The sequence below is a fragment of the Canis lupus genome, chromosome 30, assembly GCF_048164855.1.
Source record: "Canis lupus baileyi chromosome 30, mCanLup2.hap1, whole genome shotgun sequence".
In the NCBI taxonomy this organism is placed as follows: domain Eukaryota; kingdom Metazoa; phylum Chordata; class Mammalia; order Carnivora; family Canidae; genus Canis; species Canis lupus.
The window spans coordinates 16,437,769-16,454,408 of record NC_132867.1 but is presented as its reverse complement, the minus strand read 5'-3'; the positions used below and the strand labels follow the sequence as shown (position 1 = coordinate 16,454,408).

General features: G+C 38.8%; 1 pseudogene; it reads right to left on the bottom strand.

Annotated features, from left to right (window-relative positions):
• Window positions 1-2,524: 2,524 nt before the first annotated feature.
• LOC140621399 (eukaryotic translation initiation factor 1-like) lies at window positions 2,525-15,626 on the bottom strand (annotated as a pseudogene).
• Window positions 15,627-16,640: the final 1,014 nt, after the last annotated feature.

The window sequence follows — 16,640 nt, the reverse complement described above, 5'->3', positions numbered from 1 at the left end:
GAAACTGAGGCAGAAAGTTTGCAAGTATTTTGCCCCAAATCCAGCTAGTTAAATGGGGGAAACACGTTTCGAATCCATGTTGTATAGTTCTGTAGGCAGTGTCCTTAAACAAAATTCATCGTATATATTTCTATATTGTTATAATTTACATAATTGCTATCCAATAAATTCACATTTGATACAATCTTCAATTATTTTATATGCCTAACTTTTGTCTTGATGACCAAAGACTGAGAAACTTTTAAATGTTTTCCTTTTTTTTTCTTTTCATGATTACAATTTATCAATTTTTTCATTGTTCTACTAGACTTTGCTGTTTTTTTGAAGTTTCATGATATATAAGCACATACAAGTTTATACCTTTTCCAAATTCATTATGGATTTTACCATTTCCTGGATTTCTAAACGTAAAGTATTTTTGTTTGGCACATGCTAACCACTCTAAAAGTATTAGCTCTTATTATATACTGTGTTCCCTCTTCTTAGATTTCTGTTTTTTTCTCAGGGATGTGAGTTCAAGCCCCACAATAGGCTCCATGCTCAGGGCTTGAACTCACAATCCTGAGATCAAGACCTGAGCTGAGATAAAAAATTGGATGTTTACCAGAGTGAGCCACACAGGCAACCCTCCCTTCTTAGGTTTCTGATCTTGATTTTTGTCTCCATCAGCTGTCACTTTCTTTTTGTAATTTTTCTGGAAATCTGCATAGGCATTACACTTTACTTTTTCTTTTATTTTCTCCATGTATCAATTTGATTGGATATGGAAATCTTGGATAATAGAATGAGTTCCTTAAACTCTGAAGACATGGCTCCATGACCTTCTGCCATTTAGTATTGCAGGCAAAGTTTGGTGCCAACTTGAAAGTTTACATTTTCCTTTTGTAAATCACTTATCTGCATCCCACCATGTTGATGCTTTAGCCTTGAAATTTAAATATTTCATCAGGCTGTATCAAACTTAAGTCTGTTTTAATGAATATGTCCATTCTCTTTAGAGTTACATGACTTTCTTAGGCATAGGTAAATTTTATTTTCTATTGCTTTTTCTTCTTCTAATCTACATTTTCGACAACATTGTATTAGTTTCAAGTGTACAACATAGTGATTTGATTTATGGATATAGCTCAGAATGATCACCACACTAATCTTTTTTAACATCGTCACTATGCAATGTTACAAAGTTGTTTTCTTGTGATGAGAACCTGTAGTATCTACCCTTAGCAACTTGCAAATAAATAATACAATATCACTAACGATAGTCACCTTGCTGCACATTTCATCCCTATGACTTATTTATTTTATAACTAGTGGTCTGAACCTCTTGACCACCATCACCCATTCTTTGTCTTCCTTTTTTACTTTTGCTGCTCCATCTGTTAAATTCTTTCCTGTGAGACTTCTTATAAAACTTATTTTAGCTTTCCTGGATCTGTCTTCTAAAGGCTTAAACTTTTCTGGCAACATTTGCTACTTTTCCTAGAAGTTCTGGAAGAATTTCTCTAGCTTATTTTACTCATCCCTTGATTCATATTCTACAGAATCTCATCTTGTGTTCATGAATCCCATTGCATTAGAAAATTTAATGGTCATATTTTTTCATCTCGAAGCACCTTTTCCTGCTCCCAGGTGATACCTTTTTTATAACTTCATGCTTTTACTAAGTTGATAAAATGTCTTTTTGCATCATTCAGAAAATACACATTAGAGATTTTCTATAGTTTTTCCTGACTTGCACTAATAAAGCCATTTTAATAGGGCATAATTTTTCTGTCTACTCTGATTGGCTTTTTAAAAACTCCTTAATTTTTGAATTATGATTTTCTCTTTGTTTAACCTTAGGAATAAGCGTTCATGGGTAGGATAGGGAATGAGGGAGTGATTGGATAAGTAAGATGGTAGAGGAGATTATAGGCTTGTCCATGTTTGGAAGTTTGTGTGATTTCTTTCAAAGATTGTTCTGGTCTAAATCAAGCAGAGAGGGGAAAGAAGCAGAAGAGAGTGGAAAGAAGGGAAGAAGAGAGAGCAAGGAAGGAAAACAGGAAGGATGGATGGAAGGAGAAAAAAATGAAGGTTGGGTCAGCTCTCCTGCAGTTTTATTTTACCAGAGGACAGGGCGATTCCCTGTGCCGTGTAGGGTGTGACTGGAAGCCAGGGCCAGCCACATCAGGGAGTTTTGCCCCTATGCCAAAAAGAGTCTGTTCCCTCTTTGTTTGCTGGGATAATGTCTCTGTTTGCTAACTGGCACAGCCTGTCCCTTTAGAAGCCAGCTGCGGCCCTGCCCCTCTTATATTTGGCCTGCTCTATAGTTCAAGGGTAAGATGGGAGCAAACCACGCAGTGTAATCTCATCCTTGTGTGCTCTAGATCTGCAACCTCCTTCCAAAACCTACCATGGTCCTAATGCCCACTTTTACTCCAGGCCCACACTGCTCTTTGCTTAGGGTTGGTTTATGATTTGTGAGTAGGCCAGCAATTCTCCCAATCAATCTTTGTTTTCTTTTCTTTTCTCTTTTCAGTTATTGCATGAAGGAGTTACACTAGTCCAAGTTAAAAGCAGACCCCAAATGGTTACATTACACAAGCTGTGAAGTTTTTAAACTTGGGACGAGGAACAGAAGGGAAATTCTACTCATTGCAAGGAAATCCTCACTTAAGTTTCAGTCAGCCAAAAGCACTTAAAACCCATGAACCTTCAGCTGGTTGTCCTTAGCCAGTCCATCTCTAGGAGGAACTGGCATATATTTCTGTGCTGGTCACCCTGTGGCCGAATTACCTCTCCGTATTCTGGATGCACAATTGCAGTACCATCGCAGGCAAATTTCTTCTTAAATGCCTTCAGTAGTTTCTTTTTATCATATCACCAGCGATCCCTTGGATGGTAGTAAGGGTCTTCCTGCTGTTTCTCTATTGAATTCTTTTTTTTAAAGATTTTATTTATTTATTTATTTATTTATTTATTTATTTATTTGAGAGAGAGAGAGAACGAGCCGAGCACAAATAGGGTGGAGGGGTAGAGAGAGAGAGGGAGAAGCAGGTTCCCCTCTGAGCAGGAGGACCCCGGGATGTTACCTGAGCTGAAAGCAGACACTTAACTGACTGAGCCACCAGGCACCCTCTCTGCTAATTCTTATGTGGATATAATCCTCAGTGCCAGCAGGAAGCAGATCATCACCCTTACTTGCATCAGCAAAGGAGTTGAAAGTGGAGGTTCTAGATAGTGGACATGCAGGAGGGTGGCAATAGGAGAAGGTAGGGCAGGGAGTGGGGTGGGGGAGGGGTACGTACTGAGCGTTGGGAAGGGAAGGGGCTCAAGGGGGAGACTTCTGAGTCCTCAGAGGCAGCCCAGTGATTGGGAGATCTCCCAATCCAGTCGTGCTTGCAATATATTCTGCAGAAACGCCTCGACTTTTCCCACAATAGTTTGGTTTCCTTTTCTGCTACACAGAGCTGATACAAATTTTCCAGGATTTTCGAATTCTGGTCGTCCCATTGAGAATTTGGGAGAATGAGAAGTTAAATGCAAGGATTCAGACCCAAAGTCTGTCTTTTTAATTTTAAGTAGTTAGGATAGTTTATTATCAAGATTATACTACAATTAACACTCTATCAAATCAGTGACATGTAGTGATATAGCTCCTAATTTTTGTGGTTCCTAAATTCTGGTTTCCAGAACAGCTACATAGGAAATATCTGGGGATTGCTTTATGAATGCAGATCCTCAATGCCACCTCAGAAATTCTGATTTGGAAAGTATGGTGTGGGACCTGGGAATATGCATTTTAAACCTCTTTACAAGCAATTTTTATGAACAGCCACGTTTGGAAGTCATTGCCCTAACCCTTTGCGATTATGATGTCTTATTTTCTATTTCTGATTTCAGAACTCCTCCTATTCCAACTCCTAAGGATAATAGAATACATTTTAGTCCTTTTTCTTACGAGAGCAGATTTAAATTAATTTTTCTTTTAGAATTTCATGACAGTTGTTAAGATAACTGGATACCCCCTAAAGAGTGGCAACAAAAAATTATTGCTCTAACTGTAGGGTGGTTGTAGCTACATCTGAATAGGGCACTATTAGAAAATGAGATAGTAATCCCCTACAAATTCTTTGCTGGAGTTTTAGATCTGGAGAAGTAATTTCATCATGTGTTGGTGATTATTTGGGAAAATCCTATTGTGCCTTTTTAAGATGCTAGTTGGAATTGATGGGGGAAAATGAAGAGAAACAGCTGGAGGCTTTGCAAGTACTTTCACAAGCAGGATGTTACATGCCAGGAGAGGATGCATTTTACGGAAATTTTAAAATAAAAATGTTTTACTTCATGAATACATTTTTTTATCACTTTTATTCAGAAATTTTAATACTGGCTTCATTCTCTAGGATAACAGGCACAGATATGCCTGTTACTAAAGATTTAGTTGGCACATTTTGGGTTTATTTGGAGGAGGAGGGATTGGCTATTGAGATTAATTTATAATTCAAATCCACCAATATTGATTGGAAGTGCTCATGCTTTAGATTGGCACATGCAAATACAAGAAAATGAAAGCCATTAAAAAACTTTTTTAACTTAAAAACTCTGCCTTCCAGCATTTAAGCATCTGGTTCCCCTTCTCTTGCCTGCCAAAGCTAACAGCCAGAGTCCCTTAAGAAGAGGGATTAGATGTAAAATCCTGATAAATTCCATTCAGTTTGAGCTGTGTAGCAATAACAGACAGACATTTGTTGTCCATCTGTCTTTGGACGAAATGGGGGAGCTTTCGTGCTGGCACTGTAATGAAATAGAGAGTTGTGAGTCTATCTTGTGGTGTATTTTTACTCTAGCTGCAATTGGATGACACAGATATATACCACTCTGTACTCTGAAATCACCAAAATAAAATTGCTTAAGGCCTCTATATAATTCTGGGCTAACTAAACAATAACCCCCCACATCTAAATGGTCTGTGTGATTATGCAGACAAACTACAGGTTTTCTGTTAGGTTTACCACTCCCCTAGGAACTTTAAATCTTGCCATAACCAGTCTCTAATTTCTTATACTTCTTATTCTGTTTATAAGTGCAACTTGGGATTCAAAGCAGAAAAGCATTTGCAAGGCTTTGCGGTTTAGAACTCTACCTTAGAGGACAAAAGAAATTAACATTGCAAATCCTTTGTATAGATCATTGCATCAACTTCAAGATGGGAATAGAAAAACATTTATTACATTTAATTATAAAAGGTGTGTATACAAGACATGTAGACAAAAAGCTATTTAGACATGAAACCTATGTCAAGGATAATTGCACTAAAGGCCAATAGAACAGAAGAATATGTGGCAGGTCCTGCCCAGTGTTTCAAAGCTACTAGGAGATCCTAGGGCACAAAGTGTGCATGCACCATGTGCAGTGCCCTTTGGCAGTGCATTAGTTTTCTACTGCTGCATAGCAAATTGCCACAAACATAGCATCTTGCAACATTAATTTATTATCTTCCATTTCCCAAGGGTCAGAATCTGGCAAGGTTTAGCTGGGTTCCCTGCTCAGAGTCTCACTTGGGTGAAGTTAAAGTCTTGGCTGGCTGCACCCTTATCTGGAAGCTCAACTAGGGAAATTGACTTCTAAGCTTCCTCTAGTTGTTGGCAGAATCATCTCCTTGCAACTGAATAACTCAGGTCCCCATTTTCTGGCAAGCTGTTGGCCAGAGATTACTTTTAGCTCCCAGAGGATGCTTCCTATAGGCTGGAGGGCTCCTTCCATAGGCCTTCCCTCAACATGGCAATTTTCTGCTTTAAGGCCAGTCTTCATTAGGTCAGGCCCACCCAGGATAATTTCTCTTTTAATTACAAAGCCAACTGATTAAGGACCTTAATTATATCTTCACCTTTGTCACATAATGTAACCTAATCATAAGATTGATATCTCCTCATAATCACAGATCCTTTCTCTGCTTCAGGAGGAGGAATTTCACAAGGCATATAAACCAGGTGACAGGGATTTGGGGCAAATGAGAAAGACACTTACCACAGGCACGCTAGGATTTATAGCTTGTCTTAATCCATATACCCTGACCTACTCTGCATTTCACCTCACAACCTATTTTTGATTTTTACAAACTCAAAGCCATTATTTTATTTATGCTTTCACTGTACTCCTAATCCTTGACCTTAAGTTCTTGGATCTCCACTTGTGATCTCTCAAGACCAGTTAGCCATTGTTGCTTTCGTTGAAGATATTACTTTCCCTTGGTTGATTTCCACACTAGAATAAACTCAAGTTAAAAGATTCACCTAGAATCAGGTTGCTCCCTCATTATTGATCACTTGCCTGATGAATATTTCTGATATGTGCAGTGCCTATGATCCCATGGTAGAAGGAAAAAGAAGTGGAAATCCCTCGAGGAGTAGATGTATGTTTTTAAACTTCCACATATATGTTTGGTGAGTAGCCAGAGCCTGTTAGATTGTGAAGGAAAGGGAAAAAGAAGGATCCCATCTATCTAGTCAGCTTTGCAATTCCAGGCTGCTAGAGTCCCTTAAAGCTGCCTGGGGAGACAGGGAAGGTGATCCTTCCTGGTCGAGTGGCCCCAGGTGCCATGTGGGACCAGAAAAATGCATTTTTCTAGAACTCTGATTTTAACTTAGAATGTATTTCTCCACGGAAACAAAGCTTTCAGCAATATTTTGCTAACTAGGTCAGCCTATAAACCCTTTAATAAAGAAAACGGATAAGTGCAGAATTGTTCCCAGTGCCTTCTTGTCTGCATTGCATGCCTACCATTTCTTCTTTTCGGAGACTTGACTTAGATACTCAACCAAACTGAGCAGGGATGTCCCATTTTGGAGTGTGGAGAAGCATTATCCAACTTCCTAAAATTATTTTCTTGAGTATGAGTTAAGTTAATGCCAGTGCTACTGTAAAAATTGATTTGGCTGTTCCTCAGATGACTCAGCAGTTCCACTCTTAGGTATATATTACAAAGAACTGACAACAGGTGCTCACACAAAAATTTGTACACGAATCTTTGCAGCACTGTTATTCACAATAGCCAAAAGGTGAAAACAACCCAAATGTTCATCAGCTGATGAATAGGCACACAAAATATATTAGATTCATATATATTAATCCACCTTAAAAGGGAATAATGAAATTCTGATACAAGCTGCAACATAGATGAACCTTGAAAATATTGTATTTTTCATAATTTCATAAGAAGCCAGAAACAAAAGACTGTGTGCCACATGATTCTATTTATATGAAATATCCAGAATAGGTAAATCTACAAAAGTAGAAAATAGATTAGTGAAGTCAAAACCAGAATATAATTGCTTAGGATTAAGGGAATGGGGGTTAGGGAGGTGATAGCTAAGTGGTATGGAATTTCTCCTTGTAGTGATAAAAATGTTTTAAAATTGCTAAGATGGTGGTTGTACACATCTGTGAATAAGCTCAAAACCATTGTATTGGGCACTTTAAATGGATGAATTACACAGTATATGAATTATATCTCAATAAAGTTGTTAATAAAAAGTTAAGCATTAAACATGTGTCAGGCTTTTCTCAAAGCCTAAATAAGAAATGGAGGCTCCTTTATGATAGAATGACTTTCCTCTGGCCAAGTCTTTTTCATTCACCTCAACTATGCATTTTTCTCTAGTTTTTGACCTAAAGAGCTTCAGTGTATCTGTGTTGTCTCTTAAATGAACAGAGCTCTCTGGGAAGTGCATGTGTGGGCTCTGATTTTAGACTCTGGAAAGAACGGTGTGTCACCTTCGTTGTTTGAGGCTATTTGCTTGCCTCTCTTATAGAAAAGTACCTTTGTATAGAGGGTTCAGGAGGGGGTGAAGGTGGACATTCACATTCAACTTCTAGGGGATCATTAGTGGCTTCACAGATGCAGTATTGGCTCAGCACAAAAGCTACAAGGTCAAACTCCAAGTTTTTCTGGCCATAAGAGAAAGAGAAGTGGCATTCTGGAATTTCATGGAGCTAAATTAGACCAGGAGCTATGGGAGAGAAAGTAAAGAAAAGGAAGCCAATAATATTGGGCACTTAGGAAGAGAGGCACGTCAAGTGTGTTCTCATGAATGAAGTGTCTTCCATCGCAAATACTTGCTGCACAGCTACTTAGTGAATTAGATGATATCGTTTCCATTTTATAGATGAGCAAAGTAAGGTCTAGTGAGATGGCCACAGTTCCTTGTGGTGAGGTTGTGATTTAATCATAGACTTTTTTGATACTCTGAGGCCTCATTCTCCTCTCTCTTCTTTTTTCACTCTACATTATTGATACTACACTGGGACAATTTGGAGTAATGTCTGGGGACACTTCTGGTTGTGACAATTGGATGGGGAAATTCTATAGGCATCTAGTTGGATAGAGGCAGCTAAACTTCCTGTGTTGGACAATACATCCTTCCATAATGAATTATCCGTCCCCAAATCTCAATGTTGTGGACAATGAAGAACTCTATGCACAGCTTAATATCCTAGCAGCTTCCTGTGTGAAGCAAGAATCTATAGATGATTCCAATTCCCACGTTTATATCCCTAGTCCAGATGTGTCTCAAGAGATCCAGACTTATGTATGCAATTGCTCCCTGGAAGTATCTCCTCAGATATTCCCCACACTCAAAATATTTAGTCATAGCATATTTTGTCAGTGTCTAGATTTGCAGTAGGGCACTACTATCCCAATCATGACTTACTGTTTACTTCCTTAAATCAGGATATGAATAAAGTCTAAACATTGCAATTAGTAGATATGTCCCTGAATACTTTTCCAATTTATAGTCTTTTTTCCATTTCTTTATTAATGTAGGTCAATTTTGCTGTTTGGAACCTGTGTTATCCTAAATTTCCTGTACATTAGTAAGTGTTCTGAAAGTTTGATTAGATTCAAGTTCAACTTTTTCTCTTTCTTTTTTTCTTTCCTTTTTTTTAGCAAAATTAATTCACGAGTAGTGTTATGTTCTATCAGGAAGCATCTAAAGTCTAGTTTCTTTTCTTTTGTGGCTACAGCAGCTATTGCTGATCAATATCTACTTCCATTACTTCAGATGGTGATGCACTAATGAAATCATTCATTCCTCATTTATTAGCTGGAGTATTTCTATAAAGAGAAACTTACCCTCATCTAGTATTGGTTACTCCTTGGTACGGTTCATATGGGAAAGGCAAAACAAAACAAAACAAAACAAACAAACAAAAAACTTGATTATTTAACAGTTATAAAAATAACTCACTGAGACTCTTCAGTGGTAACCAATTAGTTTTACTACAATATCATTTTATAGGCTTACAGACTGAAACTTGATGTGTTTTAATCTATTATGGTTACTATCGTATTGACATTCAAGTTGCCCCTCTTTTGGTGAGAGCCTTTTGAACTTGGCTCCTTAGTTGCTCCAGATGCTGTGGTTCATGCACTTGACTGTAGTTCCTCTGTCTATCTGATCCTGTTTGATTTCTGTTGTTTTTTTTTTTTTTCAGCTCCTCCATATTTCTGTTTTATGGATGGAATTTCTTATTGTTTCCCAAGACTATTACTTTATTTGATCTTTAAAACAATATTCTTTTGTCTGTAGGGGGAAAAGAGGTATCTAAGGGAAAAAGTCAGAAACTGAAGGAATCTGCTATCTTGATCTAATTTCTCTCTTAAAAATTTCAACTTGATCAAGGAATAATTGACAAAGTTGTAAGATATTTAAAGTGTACATCGTGGTAATTTAATATACATAAAAGTTGTGAAAGGATTTCTCCCATCCAGTTACTTAACACATCCATTACTTTACATATTCATCATTTTTTTCTTCTTCTTGAGAACACTTAAGTTCTACTTTCTTAGCAGATTTCAATTATATGATACGGTGTTACTAATTACAGTTACCACATCTTGATCTAATTTCTGAGAGACTGTTCTAAAATGTAAATCATATTATGCCATGATTGAAACTTGTAATGGCCTGTGCCTGCCTTCAAACCAAGTCCAGACCCTTCAAGAGCCCCTTTAGCCTCTGAATCCTGCTTACCTTGCTTCTTGTCTGGCCCCCTGCCCTTGCTTAACTTCCACCATGTGGAATCTCCAGTGGTTCCCCCAAAATGCCACTGTGTCTCCAGCTTTCTGTCTTTGCTCATTATATTCTTTCTTCCTGAGCATCTAGAGTACACTCCCCACCTGCTCATCTTCATCTCCTTGACGTCTACTCCTCTGTAGTTCCTGCCTTAGATGTTACACCCCTATGAGGTCTTTTCTGAAGAGTGTCTATGGCTCCTGGTTTCCCAGGACAGTTCTAGAATATGCCTGATGAATATCAATCAGTGTCTTTTTATTTTTAGGGCACACTGGTGTGTTCACAAGTGTCCCATTTTGGATGATACATTGTATAATCACCCTATCTCTGAACCCACAATTCCAGAACTGTGTTATATATCCATCTTGTGGCCTTCCATGGCATTCTATAATTCCACCTCGCATTCTTCACGTGCAATAACAATTTTTGGTATGCCCACTTCTTTGTTATCAACTGAATTGTTTTCCCCTCAAATTTATCTGTTGAAGCCCTAACCCCCAATGTGACTGTATTTGGAAATAGGGCCTTTCAAGGGGTAATTAAGGTTAATGAGGTCATAAGAGTCAGGGCCTAATCCAAAGGGACTGGTGTCCTATAAGAAGAGGAATAGATGCCAGAGTTACACATGCACAGGGGAAAGACCCAATGAAGACACGGCAAGAACACGGCCATCTACAAGCCAAGGAGAGATACTTAAGGAGAGACTCAACCTGCTGACACCTTGATCTTGGACTTCTAGCCTCCAGAACTACAATAAAATAAATTTCTGTTACTTAAGGCACTTAGCCTATGGTATTTTGTTATGGAAGCCCTAGAAAACAAATAGTCTTCTTTACTAGATTGACTTATTCATATTTAAAATCCCTATTGCCAGTTGTAGTGGTATGCTCACAGTAGGCACTGTATCATCAGGGTTGTCAGAGGAACAGAACCACCAGGAGTGTTGTATGATAAGGATTTTATTATAGGGAGTTGACCTTATGCAATTGTGGGAGCTGGTTAAATAGGCTACTGGAGTCTGTTGTCTTTATGTCTGAAGTAGAAAGGAAAATGTGAAGGTGAAATGGTAAAGAGCAAGGACACACTAGAACCCATGAGTTTGAGGCTGGAATTAATAAGAATGGACTAGAACCAACGTCAGACTCCAATTTTGATGTTGCAGATGACCTGTAATGAACACTTGAGTCCTTTGTCACAGAACCAAACATTCATCCATCCCAGGAGTAGGGAAGTGGAAAGGGGTATCTGAAGGGAGCAGGAGAAGGGGTAGACTTGGGTCTGCCCCACACTTTCAAGGTGAGTCAGCAACTGAACAATAGGTATGAGTTTTAGTAGTGCCTAGTCGATAACCTGCACAGATCTTCCAAGCATTCAAAAAAAAAAAAAAGGCTGCTGTTTCACTTCCATCTCTCAGGTATTATCAAAGTGTCACTTGTGGCTCATACTAACTTGAAATTATACAATGAGGAGAATTCTGGGAAATGGGGTGCCACCTTCACTAAACTGACACAATATGAAACACTATGGGTACTTAATATTGTTTGTTAAATAAACAAGTTATACTGAAGCTTGTGACCTCATCAAAGTATCATAATCCTTCTCCTAGTATGGAAAGGACCCATAGAACCCATCTAGCATCTTTTTGGGAGCCTCATGTGTCAGTTTTCTCCCCTGTGGACTTTGAGGGTATTGAATATTTTATTATGAAGTTGATATTTTATTACTAAAATAATGGGGATGAATCAAACTTAGAAAATAGCTAAAACCTTCAAAAAGAAGGTTGAATCATGAGGGTGGGCTATAGGATTAATTTGTAATGTAGCTAAAATATAAAACATGGACAAAGAATATCAGGTAGTGTCTTTGTGGCTTCATATCCATCCTTAAAGGAATGTAATCATAGGTTGTAATCATACCTGATTCGTGAATTAAGCCAGTTTACTTTTTTGTTTTTGTCTTGCCTCTTCCATTTACTGGCTGCCTTTTATTCCTTCAACATGAACTGAAGAGGGAGAAATGGGAATTTCTGAAACACATACTGTGACATTGAAACATTTTGCTCTCTAAATTTCCCAGGGACCAAGAGTTTGAAGTGGAACAAAAAACAGACATTGCTGTTGATTGCTTACATTGAAGGACAATATACATTTCAACACATTAACTCACAAAAATGATTTATTGCCAGAGCATCCAAACAATGCTCTGTAACCAATGACTGTAGTTTTTAGATAAGTGATAATTTACATGAACAGTGCTTAGTCTCTTTATCTGGGACACTTGAAGCAGCTCAGCTGTTACACAAAGGTCCTATGGACTTGGGAGATTTTTCTTTTCTGTTTGCCAGGGTCACTTCAGGAACCAGCAGATCAGAACTGTGGATCTGCCACTCATTCTTTAAGTCTTCCTCTTGGCCACTGTCAAGGGGGAGGTACAGGTGCAGGAGGTATAGATGCTTGCTCAGGCTGAACCAAGTGACCACTGGAAGACTGAATACCAAACATGGCAATGGCTTTGCCAAAATGTCTGCAGTGGAGTCATTGGTTAGAATGTTATTCAAGTATGAGCTGATTTTATTTATCCAATTAAATCTCCGGCATCATTTTTTTTAATGTGCAAAACTGCAGGTTGCTGGCATTCCTCTTTTAATTGGTTTTGACCACGCAGAATGATTTTTTTCATATCTCCAGCTGCTTCATCAGAATTGAAGGGAGAGTAAACGACCCCATCACCCTCTTCTTTCATCCTAATGAATTACAAGCCACAAAACTGGAAATGCACAATGGATTTTCTTGACTATTTCTTTTAATACAAACATAAGAATGTTAACCAACTCTTAGTCCTCAACTGCTTCCATCTAGAATTATGCGCAGGACACTGTATGCCTGTATGCGGACTTGGCAGTTACATGAGAGGGATTTGCATATTCCCACAACAATGCAGATAGGGGAGAGATGAGCTGAAATGGGATTGAAGAAATGATAATAAATCATAAATGATAATCAGAAAGATCCTGATAGATCAGTGGCAAGGATCTTACAAGTCTCTAAAGGTCTATAAAATTCCTTGATTGCCACCCCCATAACAAAGAAAGAGATCCCACTGGGTCATGTTTCTTTGTGTCTGACTATTGCAGCTCACCTCTCTCCTCCCAGCTCATCAACTCGACAGCTCATAGGAATTAAACAGGCTCTCTCTCGCTGTTCTCCTCTGCTCACCGAAAAATCAAGACTCACTCGAACCACTAGAGGGATCTCTCTTCTTGGGAAAGGAAAAAAAAAATATATCTAATTGTGTAACACACTGTTAACTTGAAATGACACAGAGAAAAAAGCCAAGCAGGACCACAAATTAACGACTGCAATTTTCAAAAATGTTTCCATGCCTGTAAAGGGCCCTGCCTCTGGTGAGTCTGACCTTTCCAAGTTCCTGAGAGAATGTGGTCAATGTGAACTTGGTCACACAAACACACTTTGAATTACTTGAGTGGACTTTCAGGTAGCTTGAAGGGAGAAGGCTACAGGCTGCCGAGAGGACAGTCACAGGCAGGATCATGATGACCAATTGAATTTGTAACTCCAATTTTATGGTAGTTTTGAAGAACTTCACATTCTGACATTTTAAAACCTTACATTGAAAAAAAATGAGAGTGAGATAGTACACACACACACACACACACACACACACACACCATCATTTAATTTCACAGTTTATGAAGCAAATATTTGTATCACCATTTTATATACATGAAATCAGACTTGGGGGGAAGTTATTTCTTTAACCACTAAAGTGGAAAAGCCAAAATTTTAACTCAGTTCAGGTACTTTCTCTTTTAGTCAAGCTTTCTGTGGAAAGAACTGGAATTTTGGAAGAATATAACTATTCTGCTGCTTGCATTTGAGAGCCAACAAATATAGAAGGTAGGCATATAATACAGGCTTTTGAAAATCAGTCCTAAGGAAGGTTAGATAAAACATTTAATAATTTTATAAAGAGAAATTTAAAAGGGAAGCTGGTTGGAGAAAGAAGAATCATGGAAGTGAAATTTTGACAACACACTCTCAAAACTGTAAGGGAAAAAGATGCCCTTAATGGAACCCGGGTAGTAATATGGAAGCATTTCTGGTGAGCTCTGATTTTACAGGATATGTGAGAAAGATGGCAGGAGCCACAAGTCACTAAGGACCATGTAAAGAAGTGAGGTAGATCTATGGAGAGCATGTGTGATTGTTGAACCTCTGATATAAAAAGGCCGTGAATGTGAAAAATGCTAAGGACAGTGCAGTGTTCAGGCTACGTGGAGAGGAAGAATAATGAAGGGGTGAACTTGGTATGTTGGGCAGATTGTTTAAGGATGACAGATGAGAGCAAATCAACACTCATTTTTATGTGTATTATCAACCTTTAAAAAAAATACACTGACTGTGGGGCACCTGGGTGGCTCAGTCAGTTAAGTGTCTGCCTTCAGCTTGGGTCATGATCTCAGGGTTGTGGGATGGAGCCCCATGTCTGGCTCCCTGCTCAGCCAGGAGTCTGCTTCTCCCTCTCCCTCTCATTCTGCCCCTCCCCTCACTGGTGCTCTCTTTCTCTCTCTCTCAAATAAATAAATGAATAAAATCTTTTAAAAATTATTGAATGTTCTATCAAGAAAATAAAATCAAATTTGGGAAGTTAACAAAAAGAAAGCTTGGAAGGTATGAAATAACTATAATTAAGGAGGGAAAATGGTGCGAGGGCTATTACCGCCTGTTCAACTGCCATCCTCCAGCCCTGCTCAACCCCTGTTCTGTGGTGACAGAACCTGATGTTTTTTCAGGTGTTGGCTGGTTTCTGGCTTCAAGAGTGAGTGGAACTGTCCTGTACCCTAAGGGTTGAGTTCTGATTACTTTAAACTTATCCCAGTTATTCCATTCACTTTTAAAGGATTCCTTTAAAGATGGGCACATGACACCATTTTGGCCCAAGAGATATGAGGGGAGAGCCTTGTCTGGGGAGTGACTGAAAATGTTTCTCTGATTTAAAAAGAGACACAGGCAAGGGGGGGTGCCCTCTCCTCTCTTCTGACTTGAGATGGTGTTGTTAAACCTGGGACTCCTAGAACTGCTCCAGTCATTCAGAGCCATCCCTGGAAGAGCCCATCTGGTCTTGGTGATTACTCAGGTCTTCTTGTTACACAGAGCATGTTTTCCTTAAATGTGCCAGCCGTTCTTGACATCTTCTCTTCCTTGCTGACAAAAGTACCTTAACTGAGACTCAAGTGACCACTCTATTTTAAAAAGAAAAATCCTGTACAAAATGAGAAGAGATATGACTTATGCAAAGTTGCTATGAAAGTACTTAGTGTTTAAATGAAGAGTAAAGTAAACTGGAGCAGAGGAAAGTCAACAAAATTGTTTGAACACTGGGAAGCTAAGGCTATCAGTGTGTGATCTCAGAGGCAGGAAGAGCATTCAAAACAATGGCTAGACTCTTCGAAATGGCAATTCCACTTACCGTTACTGGTGTTTCCAGAGTACCTTGGATGCAGGTCTTCAACAGCTCATTTGTATCCATCGACAAAACAGCTGCCATCCTAACAAGGACCTTCTGATACTTCCCGGATGCATCCTGAGATGTGATTAATTCTCTCTGCTTTACATCCCCAAACAGTCAAGATGATCATTTTTCCTCTCACTCTTCCTTACGATGTCCTTCAATCTGGAGTGCCCTCTTCCCCTATTTTTTTTCCTGTCTCTTTTGTCTAAACAATTTGTATTATCCCTCAATGTTTATCTCCTGTCTGGCTTTGATACCTCTAATCTCATTGCTTCCTCTTGTTTATGGATTCCAAAATATCCACTGGAAGTATTATGTCATTACTTGTATCATTTAAAAGTATGTGCTAACATGGTCTCTCCAACATATTTATTTCTGTGACTACCACATTGTTGTACACAGTACTTGGTGGACAAAGACATTTGAGATTAGAAGAAGTAAAGACTGACCGGGTAATTTTCAGCCAGTCAAATATAAAGGGACTGGAAATGAGTGATGGCAGTGGGGATAGAGATCAAGATATTATGAGTAGGACTTGGTTGTGGATGAGTAGTGTACGATAAAGAGGAAGAAGTAGGTAGATTACAAGAGTTTTGGTTTTGGTGTCTGGAGATCCTCTTGGTGCTGTGAATGGAGATGTTTCATTGTAAAAAGGAAGCTTGTTAGTGGAAAAGTAAGAGTTACCACTGGGACTTGGACCAGCCCTATGTGGTGGCTGCAGGATCAACTTTTATACTTTACAGTTTAAAGGTACTAAAGGAAGAACTACCTCAAAGCATTTCCCTCAGTCTTCCAGAATGCCTGCCTTGTCTGATTTCAATTCCACCTTTGTATGTTGCCTTACCATTCTGGGGCTCAGACCCAGCAAACTGTATTTTCTAGACTCATTTGCCAACTCATTTCCTGGTAGGTCCCAAGAAGCACTGGAGTGACATGAACAAAAGAAGGAGGGAGGAGCTGGGAGGGGCTTCATTGTTCTTGTTTGTTTTTCCTACTGGCATCCACCTTCACAGTGACATTTCACCCAAGTGGGAACAGTTTGTCTTAAGA